Below are 14,489 nucleotides of genomic sequence, written 5' to 3'. Positions count from 1 at the left end.
TACGGGTCTAGTTGTTCGTTGTAGCATTGTTGAGTGAACGTCTCTGATTTTGCCTCATAATTAATGAATTTCACACGAACATGTGTATGGAACCTTCTGTAATGTTTGTGATGTATGAGATTTGCTGTTTGGAGACTTTCAGACGGAATTCTTTCCTTAGAATTAGAATGTACCATTGTTTATTATCGCAATGTCTGTTAACATTGCCAGCAAAGCACAATAGTAGAATATGGAGTCTGCAAAGAAACTGGAGCAAGTAAATGAAATGCTAATTATTACAAACTTTCAGTCGTTTATGGAACAAAATGTAATAAATGCCTCATTGGCCAAAGTCAAAAGCTAATACACAAAAAGGTAAAAGGTAAGCCTGATAGATACTTTTTATTCCTCCATGAAATGAAGAGCAAAACATTGATATATATACTAATAATGACACATATTATGAATTACATTTAACACAATAATATTCAAACAATACGAGTAAACCAAACATGCATATTATGTACACAAGTAGACAAACAGAATAAAATATCAAGTACTCTCGAAAGATAACAAAATTAAGCATTGGTAAGAAATATTTAGATTTAGAGCAGCCCTCTAATCCTAGGTATAATTACACACATGAATGCAAAGCTAGTACGAAAAACGAAATAACTAGGAAAGCAAAGTGTGATTTTACAATATACCTAATTCTGGATCAACTTAATTCAACAAGTTATTGACACAAGCTCACTAGGCTGTGGTAAGTTTTTCGGTTTTTACCATATATGGAATATTAAAATAGTCACGTGGTGTGGGCATGCGCGGTGCTACACTACCGTGATGCTGACTGTAACAAAAATGGCTGCCTAGAAGAAGGAAATGTGTTGCCGGTAACGAGACTTACGCATACTTGGTTGCATGTTTGTATGAAATCATGAGAAGATAAGTGGTGTTAAATGTGTGTAATTTAAATACTTTGTTCAATTGAGTTTAGCGTCGTAGCCAACGGTGAAAATGGCATCGATCCAATTCCAAAATAATAATTGATGTTTTTTATTTCAATATTTGTTAGTTCTTTTTATGTTTTTACTTTGACTACATATAGGCTAAGGATACAAATCCGTACACTTTTTAAGTGTTTTTTCACACTTATCTTTTTTGTTGTAAGTTAAAACTTCGTATGAAACATCTTTGGTTAATGTGACAACAGATTCCCGTCCTAATATTTTTTTATGTAAAAAAATCGTTCATATTATGGAAAGAAAAACACCATTAAAATTATGCTATGGAGGGCACATATACTGTTTCCTTGCATGGTAATACAATTATAAATATTACCGATGCTATTTTGAATAAACACTACTGTAATGCACCAGTCAATTGTAACCACGGCCCCCCTAGGTCCGGGGGTGTGGGTGGGGTATATACCAGGGATAGCTGGGGAAGTGGGCCATGTTTTTACCTTTCAGGTGGCCCCACAGTGCCGGGTGAATGAGGTGGTTTTGTCTTCGCTTTAAATATACCTAGGGTCCCTGGCGGACAGGGGCATTTGGCGGGGATCTTACCATCTGTTTGTGCCCGCAGGGCGGGGATTTTAGCTGGGGTTGGCTGGGCTGAAAGTCAAAATCCCCGCTATCCCCCAGAAAGGGAGGGGGGGGGCATGGTTACAATTGACTGGTGCATAAGCCTCACTCAAGTTATTTATTGTTTCAAATGTTTTTTTGGAACAATTGCAATTCAAATGTTAAGATTATTTATATTTATAAATATCTTGAAGTTAACATAACCACAAAACCTCAAAAATGCACATGAATCTTCTGAGGTCATTCCCGCGTGTGCTACATTATGATTTTTAAGCGTATTTACATTAAATGGCATTTTTTTTTTTAAAAAGTACTCAACAAACAAGATGAAATTAATGAACTGTATTCATCAAATAATGCACCAGTCAATTGTAACCACGGTTCCCCCAGGTCTTTGGGTATACCGGGGAAAAGGGCCGTGTTTTTACTTTCCAGGTGACCCCGCAGGGCCAGGTGACCGTGGTGGTTTTGTCATAGGGCCATATTAAGCCGAGATTGGGCGTTATTTAGAGTCTCTGGGGTGCGGGGGCATTTGGCCGGGGTTTAAACATCAGTTTGTCCCCGCAGGGCGGGGATTTTACCCGGGGTTGGCTGGACCGAAAGTCAGACCTGGGGGGGGGGGGCTGGTTACAATTAGTAGGTGATCAGTATTTGTGCCCTGTTTGGAAATATACCACGTATGGTCAACCAGTAATGTCATAATTATTCTTTAAGCTGCCCTGCTATAACTCCTGTTTGAATTCTTTTCATCTCAGTAAGTTATTGTGGGGCTATTAGAACAGGTTATATGAAAGTTGACGTCACGGTATGTGAATTTCATCACCAACATCAGAATCTTCTATTTAGAAGTAAGAGCCACATTGTTGGTTGCTTGTCATGTAATGGGACAAAATAAAATTTATCATGAGGAAATAGTTGTCAAACATTTAAAATGCTCCAAAAAACTGATGTTTACAACCATGTACACAGGAGTTAAGAAATGAAAAAGACATGTTTGTGAATTGTCACAGTAAATAAATACTGCCGGTAGATATCTATAACTGTCTCCGATGCCCAGTTGTAAAGTTGTCCGCCTAAGGAGTTGGAGGTCAGGGTTCAAACTCCCAAGCCACTTCTTACTGAAATACTTTAAAAGTTGGTACAAGTACATGTAGCTCCCTTGTCTGGTGCCTGGCAGTGTAGTGCTTGAAAAAGTAGTGTATTCAGTACTGGTTTAGTCTAGGTAAGTTGCACCCTGTGTATCAGTGCTTCACACCTAGCCCGTGAAGGAACTAAGGGGTCTCTTTGTAAAAGAGCTAGGGTATTGCACCTGGACTCTTGTTTACCACATCTGCCTTTTGCTACATCTTTTTCTATTTTTTTCTATTTTATAAGGTGGTTGTCTCAAGGTGTTCATGTTAAATAAAGCATTCAGGGTTGTTTATCTTCCAAGTCTAATTTCAACATGTAAACATGACGGTATTTTCATGGTCTCTGCACAATTGCCTCCGAATATGACAATTCTGTCTCATGGAAGTGGCATGCAATGCACCAGTTATTGGTTTCCCCCCCCAGACCTGGGAATTTGTTGTTACAATTGACTGGTGCAATTTAACTTGTGTGATCATCTTTTTCAAAAATTTAATATTGTCACTCTTCAGACAGTTTGAGGGACGTATTTCTCATAGTATACTATACATGACAAACAGAATACTTGAAAAAAATGTCTGTTTTTCAGCCTGTCTGTGAATTTGTTAAAATTCACAGCCGAAAAATGACAGGCGTGAGCCTTGCATACGAGAAAGGCTAAATACCCTCTAGGGTTATAACATTGAAAAGTCAAAAGATAGTAATAGTAATCTTTTCTTTTTAAAAAAAATGTCCACACACACTTCAAACATGAATAATATTGATATCAAGTCATAGGGTACCTATATATTGCTTTTAGTGAAACAATGTTTATACTCCTTTTCACTAGCTAACGACCAAACTAGTTTGTTCAAACAGTTGGAGAAATCCATCAAAACAGACACATATTTAGTAAACAAAAACACTATTTTATACACCTAAATCACACATTTTGGTGTCAGTGGTATTCATTATATGACAGTACTGTTTTATTAACAGCGTTGATACAAATCCAATACCTAAAAGAATTAAGTACTCTTACTGGAGCATGATTTAGATATGAAACTATTAATCTTTTAAAGGGACACCGCATAATACAATTGCACACAATTAAAAATATTGTCTAGAATTTACATAACTTTTATATATTGTTGTGAAAAAAAAATGAATTACAGATCAATACATACCCTGCTGTAAAAGTCAATAAAGTGGTCCAGTGAACTCATGGTTCCAATACCCAATTATGGGAACTATTATTGCTTTGTCTTTGGGTACAATTAGGTTTGGTGTTTCTATACAGTGTCAGCAGGTGCTCTAAAATGGCAGCCAAAGGAATGCTTTTCATCTATATAATTTGCATATATTATATATATAAATATCACAGATTTGGTTAGTATACTGAAAGGCTAGTCACGACATAGACACAGTGAAGGTCAACTCTGCTGAAAGTCACAGCAAATAGTTGTAGCCCGGAATTATAGCTATTCTGGTTTACCCAACCTAATCCTCCGGTACAAACAAAATTAAACCGTTGTAATATATACACGTTACTTTGGAAACAATAGAGTCATTGGACTGTTACATGCATTTCAATAGCTTGAAATTCACCTTTTATTTGTACCGGCATGGGAAAACTCAGTTATGTTAATTCCGGGCTATATGTATTGCTACAATGCTTTAAAGTTGAGTTTAAGATATGAAATGATCACATGACTTGCACGGTCATATCATTCCATGCTTTTTTTTAACTGGGAACCCATTATGTGCTATTTCTAAACAGGTAAACTGTGCTTGTGTCAGTGATGTGACATAATTGTTGGGTTTATCTTCATTATAAATGGTCTGCCTCATGGTAGCTCACAAGGAAATTTCTATGCTGTTTTTGAGAAGTTACTGGGTTTTTTGACCATCTGATGTCTGGACAATTATCGAATAGAATGTGTAACGCTTTGATATAAAAAAAAATGTGTAGGAGACTGGGTTCAAACCCGCGTGGCCAAATTTGAAACCCAGCATCTTACTTTTCTTACGTGAGAAAGCCCCTTGAAAGCCAAAGTTTAAGCCACTTTCACTGATACTCAGTACCTTGATAGTTTGTAAATTGACTTAAAGCTGCACTCTCACAGATTGAACGTTTTGACAACTTTTTTATTTTTGTCTTGGAACGAGCAGTTTTTGGCGTAAATATCAGAAAACCAGTAATAAAAGACTGATGACAAAAGATCAGATGGCAGATTTTCATATTTCCTCTCCAAAATTGATGTTTATGCATTTTTTTAAATCGTCTAAGCCATAAAACATTAAATTTGGAATGGAAATATGAAAATCTGCGATGTGACATTTTGCCAACGGTCTTTCATCACTGGTTTGCAGATATTGACACAAAAGTTTGCTAATTCCAAGACAAATAATAAAAAAGTTGTAAAAACGGTAAATTTGTGAGAGTGCAGCTTTAAGTTGTAATATTTTTGAATTTGTAACTCCAGTCCACGGACATTGAATGATGATTGTTAAAAAGTTTCTGATTTTATTCCCCCGCAACAGAGTGGGGAGAGGATTATAGGAATGCATTTCGTCTGTCTGTCCATAACATTTCGTGTCCGGGCTTTAACTTACTTATGCATTAATGGATTACCATTTTCCTTTGTACAAATGTTGTCCTTATTGAGACGATGTGCAGTGAACTTGATCAGGGTCCATATTTCAAATGCATTGATGGGTACCATATAACTTTTTACAAATGTTGTCATTGAGATGATGTGGAGTGACCTTGACCCAGGTCCAAACCTCAATGTTCAAGGTCACATCTGACATTTAAAGGCCATAGTACACATGCTCGTGTCTGGAGTATAACTTGCAGGAATGGATTACCATATTACCTGGTAGAAATGTGTCCTCATTGGGATGATTTGCAGTGACCTTGACCTGTGTCCATAACTCAATGGTCAAGGTCACATCTAACATTTAAAGGTCCTACACTTAGTACACACAATATGAATAACAAATATCGTTATGTTCAGATATCCGAGAATGTTATTTGCAGGGGATATAGCTGTCCTTTGGATTGCCTTGTTGTACATTCAGGCACTGATTTAATTGTGTCTTTGAACAGATCTTGAAATGATGCCCCACCCCAATTTAATATTATAGTTGTAAAATTTTGTTTTGAATTGTTACAGGCCCATTGTCCGCATTTCCAGAATGGTGAAAGCCAAAGTATGTTCAGGATGGAACATCACAGGAAAGATCCAGGGATATGCTCACAAAGGCAAGGTTGATTTTTACAGAAGATTACATTTGGAGCCAATTATCAATATGAGTTCTTTTCAATTGATTATTTACTTGTTTAGGTACTTACTTTTGTGTTAAGGCAATGACTTATTTGCATCTATGATAACAATAAATATTTGACATGGAAAGCCAAAATATTGAAAGCAATTCAATGGTATAGTTTCAAAACTATTTTATCCCATCAAGCCTTAAGTGAAAATGAATGGACACTGCAATTTTGTGAAGAATATGAGTTTCAAAATGACTTTCAAAATACAAACAATTTTTCTATGGTCATATAAATATTATTTATTTTCTCTTAATTGTGCTGAAATTGGCCCGTTTCAAGCCATGTTTCATGTAGTTAGTGATAACAATGATAAATAGACATGTATCATTCCTGTATACAGTGCATCAGAAGGGACAGTACACACCATCTTTCATTCCCACCATTCTTTGTGAAGAGGAATCCAAATGTTCTTTGGCCTGATCGAGTTCTTATGGGTAAGTTAAAGTAAAACCAATTTATCTCACTGATTTCTGAGGTGTATTTTTTATGCCCCCGAGAGTGAAAAAAATTAAAATCGCACTGTCCTTTCCTGTGTCTAGCTCAACTTCTCGTTTACAGTTATGTTCAAAGCTATCTGAAAGTGAGATTTCTATATTTGATTTGACAAAATCAAAGATGGTTGCTAACTTTATTGAATCACTCCTATGCATTTATATTCCTTGATGAGCATTGTCTCTTGTGAGGATAGTAACTGGCTTACTGCTATCCTAAGAATGCTTATCATTTATGTAAAGTACTTGTATGTTTTTCTCTTAAGTTTGCTTGTAAACTTTTGAAAAAAAATCTGCATGATAAACTAGGCACACTCTTTCTCCCGAATAAGATTTATCACAATTGGTACAATTGTTTTTATATACCAAATGTATGAAAAAATGTTTAAATCTATGGTTTTCATGTATAAAGTACCAAGTTTAATTAACAGAAAGGTGCAGAAATCACAGTATTTCAATGAGACCATAGTAGATCACAGTTAATCTTTAGCATTCACCATAAATGCATTATTTAGAAAGAAGATAAAGATTTATCACTTAGACTTTATTTTTGTTTATACATGCGTTTGTATTGATTTTGAATAAGAGTGTTACTTTAAACATTAAAATATATAGTAGTAACAGAATTAATCTCCATAGAATTTGAACTTAAATGGCTTGCATTAATTCAATCTTTCTTTTTTCATTTTTTGATGAATTGATCAGATTGTTGGATCAAAGAAGACAAAAATAAAAACCTAAAATTCTGATACAAACAATAATTGCACTCAGATGTAGTGCAAATCAACTGTTATTGACTGACCAACATATTTGCAAAATAGTACTGGTATATTGCCCTCAGTATACGATCAATGTATACAAGAGGATGTTTTCCGATGGGATTTAGATGCATTTGTAAAAACGTGGGAAATACAAGGGATTATGAATGAGATTCATACCACACAAAATTGAAAATGGTTTTACAGTAGGTGAAAATTATAACCTGTCAAAGCTGATAATATATTTGATTATTACTGGTAGCAAAAATGTTACAAGTAAACCACATGTATCTATTTAACAGCTAGAGTAGATGTGTCAAGCTAATTCAAATATTTTGTAATGATGTGTAATGTGCACTTAATTTTATTTTAAACTTTGTTGCATAAAGAAGAAAAGGAAAAAAAAGTTAATGACTGTTCTCAGCTTAAAGTCAAGAAGAGGTACTAGTATATAACACTGGCTGATCTTTAGGGGATGGGGTATAACTGGAGTTGCTTGAAATATAGCATATATTTTATCATTCTCGTACACTAGTGATAATGCAATGTTTAACATTGTCTTAGATTTATAATTATCAATCCTCTGATGAAAAAGAAGGTATTTCATTAAACAACAGTTAAGTATTTTGTATTTTTTCACAAGCAACAAGAAAAATCCCACCTGTTGTCTGATTGACAGAGTATTTTTATTCCATACATTTGTTTATTTCATTAATTGACAATGAGACTCTAACCAATGTGTCCAAATATTGCCAAATTAACTTTGTCTGCTTACAAACTTGAGGATTTCTTATCAAATCCTTAAGTTTCAGGTTGCCTTGTTTATGTGCTTTATATGGATAAATATATGTTGGAAGATCTTTAAAGATAAACCTAATGTTTATCATAAAACTATGGTATTATATCTGGTCCAAATAGTGAGATAAAAAAGAGTGTATAAACCAATGTTTTATATGAATGCATATTCTATCTGACAAGTATTGTTTCTCTGCAGGTGCCTTGAGCCATCCTAGGAGGCATCCCAAGTAACAACATTAAGAACGTATAAATGTTTGAACTGTGCAGACTTCTTGTTGTGAGAAAAAAAGGTACACATACATGTAATGACTTACAAATATTTTTCAATTAGAATTGTGATTATCATTTTTGTCCTTTGAAGAGAACCTTTCATCAAAAGTAATAGAAGAACATTGGATAGTATACTGTCATAACTGCATATAATAATAACTGAAGTTAATATTAATTCATTCCACCTTCTGCCAAGTGGCTATGATGTGCTAAGCAGACTAAAAAATTTCAGCCTGCAGCCAATGAGATAGAAATGGAGAGAAGGGCAATAGCAGCTTGCACACGTCAAGGATCTGCAGCGCATGAAACCCCTTAAACTGAAGATGATGGTGGGTCCCTGATGCAATGTAAATTATATGGAATGTTTTGTATATAACCAGTTATTCAATCATCATCAGTGCTGTACACAGAGTATTAAGTATATAACATTTCGATTTCTGTATCTTTCTTTTTCTGATTTATATGAACCCGAGCCGATTTCATTGAAGTAGAAGTTACTTATAATTGCAACCTCCTTAAATGTATCGTATATTAGTTTAAAAACAAAAGTACAGGTCACAGCCTTTTCCCACATGCCTGAAAAATGTGTTGTTTACCAAATGATATGCATTGCGTGATTCTGGGCCTTGCAAAAGAATTACCGGTACTACAAATGAAATAATCATGTTTTTTCTATGTATATAAATTTCTTCCAAACTTCTTTCTTTTAAAGGATTGTCATAGGCACACAATTTTTTTGAATGATTTATGTCCCATTACTTTTCTCATGTTTTCAATGCAACTACATACTTCAACCCTACATAATTTGACTACATTCATTGTAAGAAAGAACACTGGATTAAAAATTCAAAATGTATGAACACTACTTTCTTAATTTCTTTTTCATAAAGAACATGAAGAATCTGTGGTAGGAAAACAAGTAGTATTATAAACTTGTTGTAATGTTGATATGATAATTCTGTATGTCATTTCATTGATGTGTTCAATCATTTACTTACAAAAGGAAATTTTTTTTATTCAAAATGCCTTATACATGGCGCCGCTTGTAAACATGTATCTTGAACAAAAATGTGCGATGCACCTTTTGCATTGATATTGGGTGTGCTCCAAACAAGAACTGAAACAGGAATGTAGGGCATAGTTTTATTTTATTACATGGCATATGTGTTCAGTACATAATCTAGTCAAAATCTGATTACAATTTTTGTAATACAGTTAACTTCAGAAAGAACAAATATTATGTGCCCATTTTTCATGATGAATTCTACAAATGTGCAGATTAATGAAATTTGGACAGTCTCTCATATATATGCTTATTTATAGTATTTGTTTTTGCTGTCATGCTTATACTTTAAAAGCAATGAAATTATGTTTTTTTTAAAAATCATTAATGGGAAAAAACATAAATATACAAGAAGAATTAATTTCAATAAATTTTCTGAATCAGTTCCTTTATCATCCATTGCTCCATTAACCTCATCCACCTGGTCAACACAATTCAAACATACCAGGTAATGGTAAATTTAGAAATGGGCTGAATTGACCATTTGAACATGTTGCGTCATTTAATTTGAATAACAAACGTTACAGCAATTAAACCCAAAGAATAATATGTTTATTAACTGGATATTTAATTCCTAACAAGTTTAACATGTTAAACAACCATGAGCTTGTGCAATACATTAAATGTTGACTGAACATTACAAATCATATAATTTAATTATTCAACTAATGGACTGGTTTATTGTTTAGTCATTTAGTCTTATGCGATGGTAGTGTGTACGTAGTATGTGCCTCCGTGCGTCTGTAAACAATTCCTCTTTAACATGATACAGCCTTCAGTTTTGATTGTATCTTGATGAAACTTGTACAGTATTTACATATCCATAAGAGCTCAGTTCCTTTTGAAAACCAGCCAGATCCGCCCATGCATGCCTAGATTATGGGCCTTGATAGTATAAAAAATCAGTGTGTCAGTAAGCAGTTGCTCGTTAACATGATACAGCCTTCAGTTTTGATTGTATCTCGATGGAACTTGAACAGTATCTACATATCCATAAGAGCTTGGTTCCTTTTGAAAACCAGCCAGATCCGCCCATGCATGCCTAGATTATGGGCCTTGATAGTAAAAAAATCAGTGTGTCAGTAAGCAGTTGCTGGTTAACAAGATACAGTCTTCAGTTTTGATTGTATCTTGATGAAACTTGTACAGTATTTTGATATCCATTAGAGCTTGGTTCCTTTCAAAAAACCTTGAAATGATAAGATTATGGGCCTTTATGAAAAAATGAGTATTCAGAATCCATAAGGGGTTGGTTCTTTTCGAAAACAGTGATGTTGACCACACAAACCCAGCCAGTAGAACATAGGCCTCTAGTTTATTATAAGTGCATGTTTGTCTTCATAGCATCATTATATATTTCTTTATTACATGAAGCTAATTTGTATGTGAAGCTTTGATTTTATGCACTCTTTTCAGATACAGACTCAGTTAAAACAGATATGGGTGCAAGTCATGACACTTTTACAGGTAATGTTTATTAGACATTCAGTATTTATATATATATATATATATTTAAAAAAGATGTCAATTGTAAAAGGATAGTATAATGTAGATGGATTAGATGCAATGAAGATGACAGAAGTCAAAATCATCTTTATAATAATTTGATATTATTTGTACTATTATTTAATTGCCATAATGATGAAATACATAAAACTGAAAATGGAAATAATTTCTATGAAGGTCTTCTTTCTATTTCCAATAGATTAAAGATGTCCGAGATTCACGATGAATGCTGTTTGAAGAAGAATGAACAGAATCACATTTTAATTTAATCTCACTGCCAATGTGGACTTAAAGAGGACGGGCTCTGTTATGACAACTGTATTTTTAAGTAACAGAGATAAGGGTGTTATTGGAATCATTTCAATAAAATATGGGAGTACCGGTACATACCAGTTTGATATCTTGATTAGACTGGGACTTAAACTTAAACAAAAACGATAGATATTGGACCTCTCTAATACACATTATAAACATCTCATGTCTTAAGTCAATAACAAAGCTGTAATAAGGCGATATTTAGTGTAATTAACACTTAGGGCTATTCTCCTAAAACATATAACCACCGGGTTTGGCAGATTTTTAATAATATATGGTTGGGCTTTTTTGCTAATTTGCACCCCAAAAGGCACATTTGCTTTTGTATGGGGTTGGCATAAAAACTTAATAAATGCCTTCCCTCCAGTGGTTATATTTTTAAATGGACAAAATATCAAACTGGTATGTACCTTATCAACATTTTTAGCTGGACTATTTGAATAATAAGGAGGGTTATACCACTCGCCTCAGCATCTGCTTTGGCTTTAGCGTCCGGTTAAAGTTTAAGACCAAGTTGGGATTTTCACTCATAACTGCAAAACCCTTCATTAAAGTCACTTAATACTCCATACAGTTGTTCAGGGTCATTACATAATGAGGTTAATACTTCAATAGCCTTCATTCAATGGACTTAATACCTTGCACAATTAATGATGAACATCTTACAATAAGGTGACATAACTCCATTTTAACTAAATACAAATTATTGCCCTTTTTTCATTTTTATTTCTTATGTCAGGCACATTTATATATTCTTAACAGGGTTTTTGAAAGCTAATTGTTTGGGCGGGCTGGTGGAAGGGTCTTCAAAGTCACCTTATGTGTAAAATAATTTTAGCTAGGTTTGACATATAGTGACCAAACTTCGTATGTAGGAAGCCTTTATGAAGACCTTTCATGAGATTGCGTTTTAGGCTTCTGGGATCAATATAAAGGTCAAAGTTACTATTAAAAGCAAAAGAACTGGTATTGATTAACTTAAAGGTCGACATATTGTGACCAAACTTGGTTTATATGAAAGTTCATACAGACTTTTTATGCCCCCGAAGGTGGGCATATTAAAATTGCACCGTCCGTCCGTCCGGCTCTGTAACTTTCCCTTGTATGGACAGATTTTAAAATAACTTGCCAAATGTGTTCCACATACCAAGACGACGTGTGGCGTGCAAGACCCGTGTCCCTACCTCAAAGGTCAAGGTCACACTTAGTGTTTATTCACAATGGAGTGCTGCATATAAGGACATAGAGTATAGGTTGTCGTGTCCGGGCTGTAACTTTCTCTTGTATGGACAGATTTTAAAATAACTTGCCACATGTGTACCACATACCAAGACGACGTGTCGCGTGCAAAACCCGTGTCCCTACCTCAAAGGACAAGGTCACACTTAGTGTTTATTCACCATAGAGTGCTGCATATAAGCATAGAGTATAGGTTGTCGTGTCCGGGCTGTAACTTTCCCTTGTAAAGACAGATTTTAAAATAACTTGCTACATGTGTTCCACATACGAAGACGACGTGTCCTGTGCAAGACCCATGTCCCTACCTCTAAGGTGAAAGATACACTAAGTGTTTATTCACAAGGGAATTCTGAATATAAGGACATAACAGTGTAGGTTGTCAAGTATGGGTGGTATTTTTTTATGTTCAGAGGAAATTTAAAATAACTTGCCATATGTATTTGACACATAAAGGCAAGATCAACTTTTCATGTACTGGCCTTGTTCGTAGGTCAATGTCACATTCGGGGGCATTCGTCACATACTGTGACAGCTCTTGTTTATTGTGTTTTGGGTTATGATCTAGGTCAAAGTCAGTATTGCTGAAAAGTACAATTATAGTTTGTACTGAATAAGTAAGGGGTGACAATGTGTGACCAAACTTGGTATATATGACAAGTTAATGGAGAGCTTTCATTCGAATGCCTTGGGCCCCTTAGGGTCAATGTCACTGTTACTAAAAAAATATTACTTTTTGGTACTGAATACCATAAGTTATGGTTGATATACTGTGACCAAACTTGATATATAGGAAGAGTTTATTGAGAACTTTCATGAGATTGTGTTTTGGGCGCATAGGATCTAGGTCACTGTTATAAAAATAGAAGACAGCAGTTGAAACTGAACTTCTTCTGCCAATCCTTAACAAAACAATTATTGTCACATCACGATTCTTGTTTACTTTTTAAATTGATTTTTCTATTGCTTTTGACAAGCACATATTACATCATAATGTAAGAAGATACATTGTTAAAAAAAAAACAGAAAATGTTAATTTGAATAAGAGTGTCACTTCTTTTAAATTTGTAGCTGTTTACTTACCATGAATTTATCTTTAAATACAACTTGTACTTTTTATGTGTAGGGTACGAGTTGGACCATATTGAGAGATTGTTTTAAATAGCATATGCTAAAACATACTGTGACTGTTGTTGCTGCCTTTTAATTTTATGAAAAGTATTGCTTTATTATTTTTTTAAATTCCATATTTTTAAGCTCCTAATTCTTGTCAGGTAATTTTTAAATCAAATTAATTGTTAAAGTGACACTCTTATTCAAAATCAATGCATACATATGTATAACAAACATATGTTTTGAGTGATAAACCTTTAACTACTTACTAAATAATGCATTGATGGAACATATTTATTACTGGTAGCAAGTTTGTAACCCTGTATTTAATAACAGAAAACGCAAAAATATTTAATGATTGATGAATGCTAAAAGATTTACTGTGATCTACTTTAATAGTCTCATAAGGTAGATACACCATGTTTTATGCACATTTCTTTCAAATCAAAATCGGTATCCTTCATGAGAACCATTGCTTTCAACATTCATTAATTCTTTTCACAATATTAAAACAATAGTATTAGTAGTGGTAAACCTTTTTGGGAGTAAGAGTGCATCTTTAAAAAATGTGTTTAATGTGGATATATTATGATCTATGTGTCTTTGCACGTATGCACTTGCTAGTATTGCCTAAGAATTTGACCTCTGATATTTTATGTAGTAGTTAGATGATATGAAGTAAATTCTGTCAGAGTTAGTGGAACTAATGATCCATTCTTAATCATTGAAATGTACTAACAAGGCATCTCACAGTCTTATGTCTTTGTATGCCTTTGAGGTTATGTCTCCACAAATCTTTATCATGGCCTGACAGTCTGCTTTCTTTAATTTGTGTCTTTGTATTAAAAATATGTATTATTTTTAATACATATTTTATTTATAGTACTGCATTTATCTCCTATCGATTTTCATGTTTTATGTAACTTG

At 34.1% G+C, this 14,489-nt stretch overlaps 1 long non-coding RNA gene across 2 annotated transcripts; it reads left to right on the top strand.

The window, feature by feature from the left end:
- Positions 1-6,350: 6,350 nt before the first annotated feature.
- LOC128246669 (uncharacterized) lies at positions 6,351-13,691 on the top strand. Of its 2 annotated transcripts, XR_008263322.1 has the most exons (5): positions 6,351-6,446; positions 8,256-8,349; positions 8,562-8,658; positions 10,809-10,859; positions 11,098-13,691. It is a non-coding gene; the product is annotated as an uncharacterized LOC128246669 (long non-coding RNA). The 2 variants fall into 2 exon arrangements; XR_008263323.1 differs by lacking the exons at positions 6,351-6,446; positions 8,256-8,349; positions 8,562-8,658 and adding an exon at positions 9,780-9,840.
- Positions 13,692-14,489: the final 798 nt, after the last annotated feature.

This window comes from Mya arenaria, chromosome 9, assembly GCF_026914265.1.
Source record: "Mya arenaria isolate MELC-2E11 chromosome 9, ASM2691426v1".
Taxonomy (NCBI): Eukaryota; Metazoa; Mollusca; class Bivalvia; order Myida; family Myidae; genus Mya; species Mya arenaria.
This window is presented reverse-complemented; position numbering and strand designations above follow the sequence as displayed.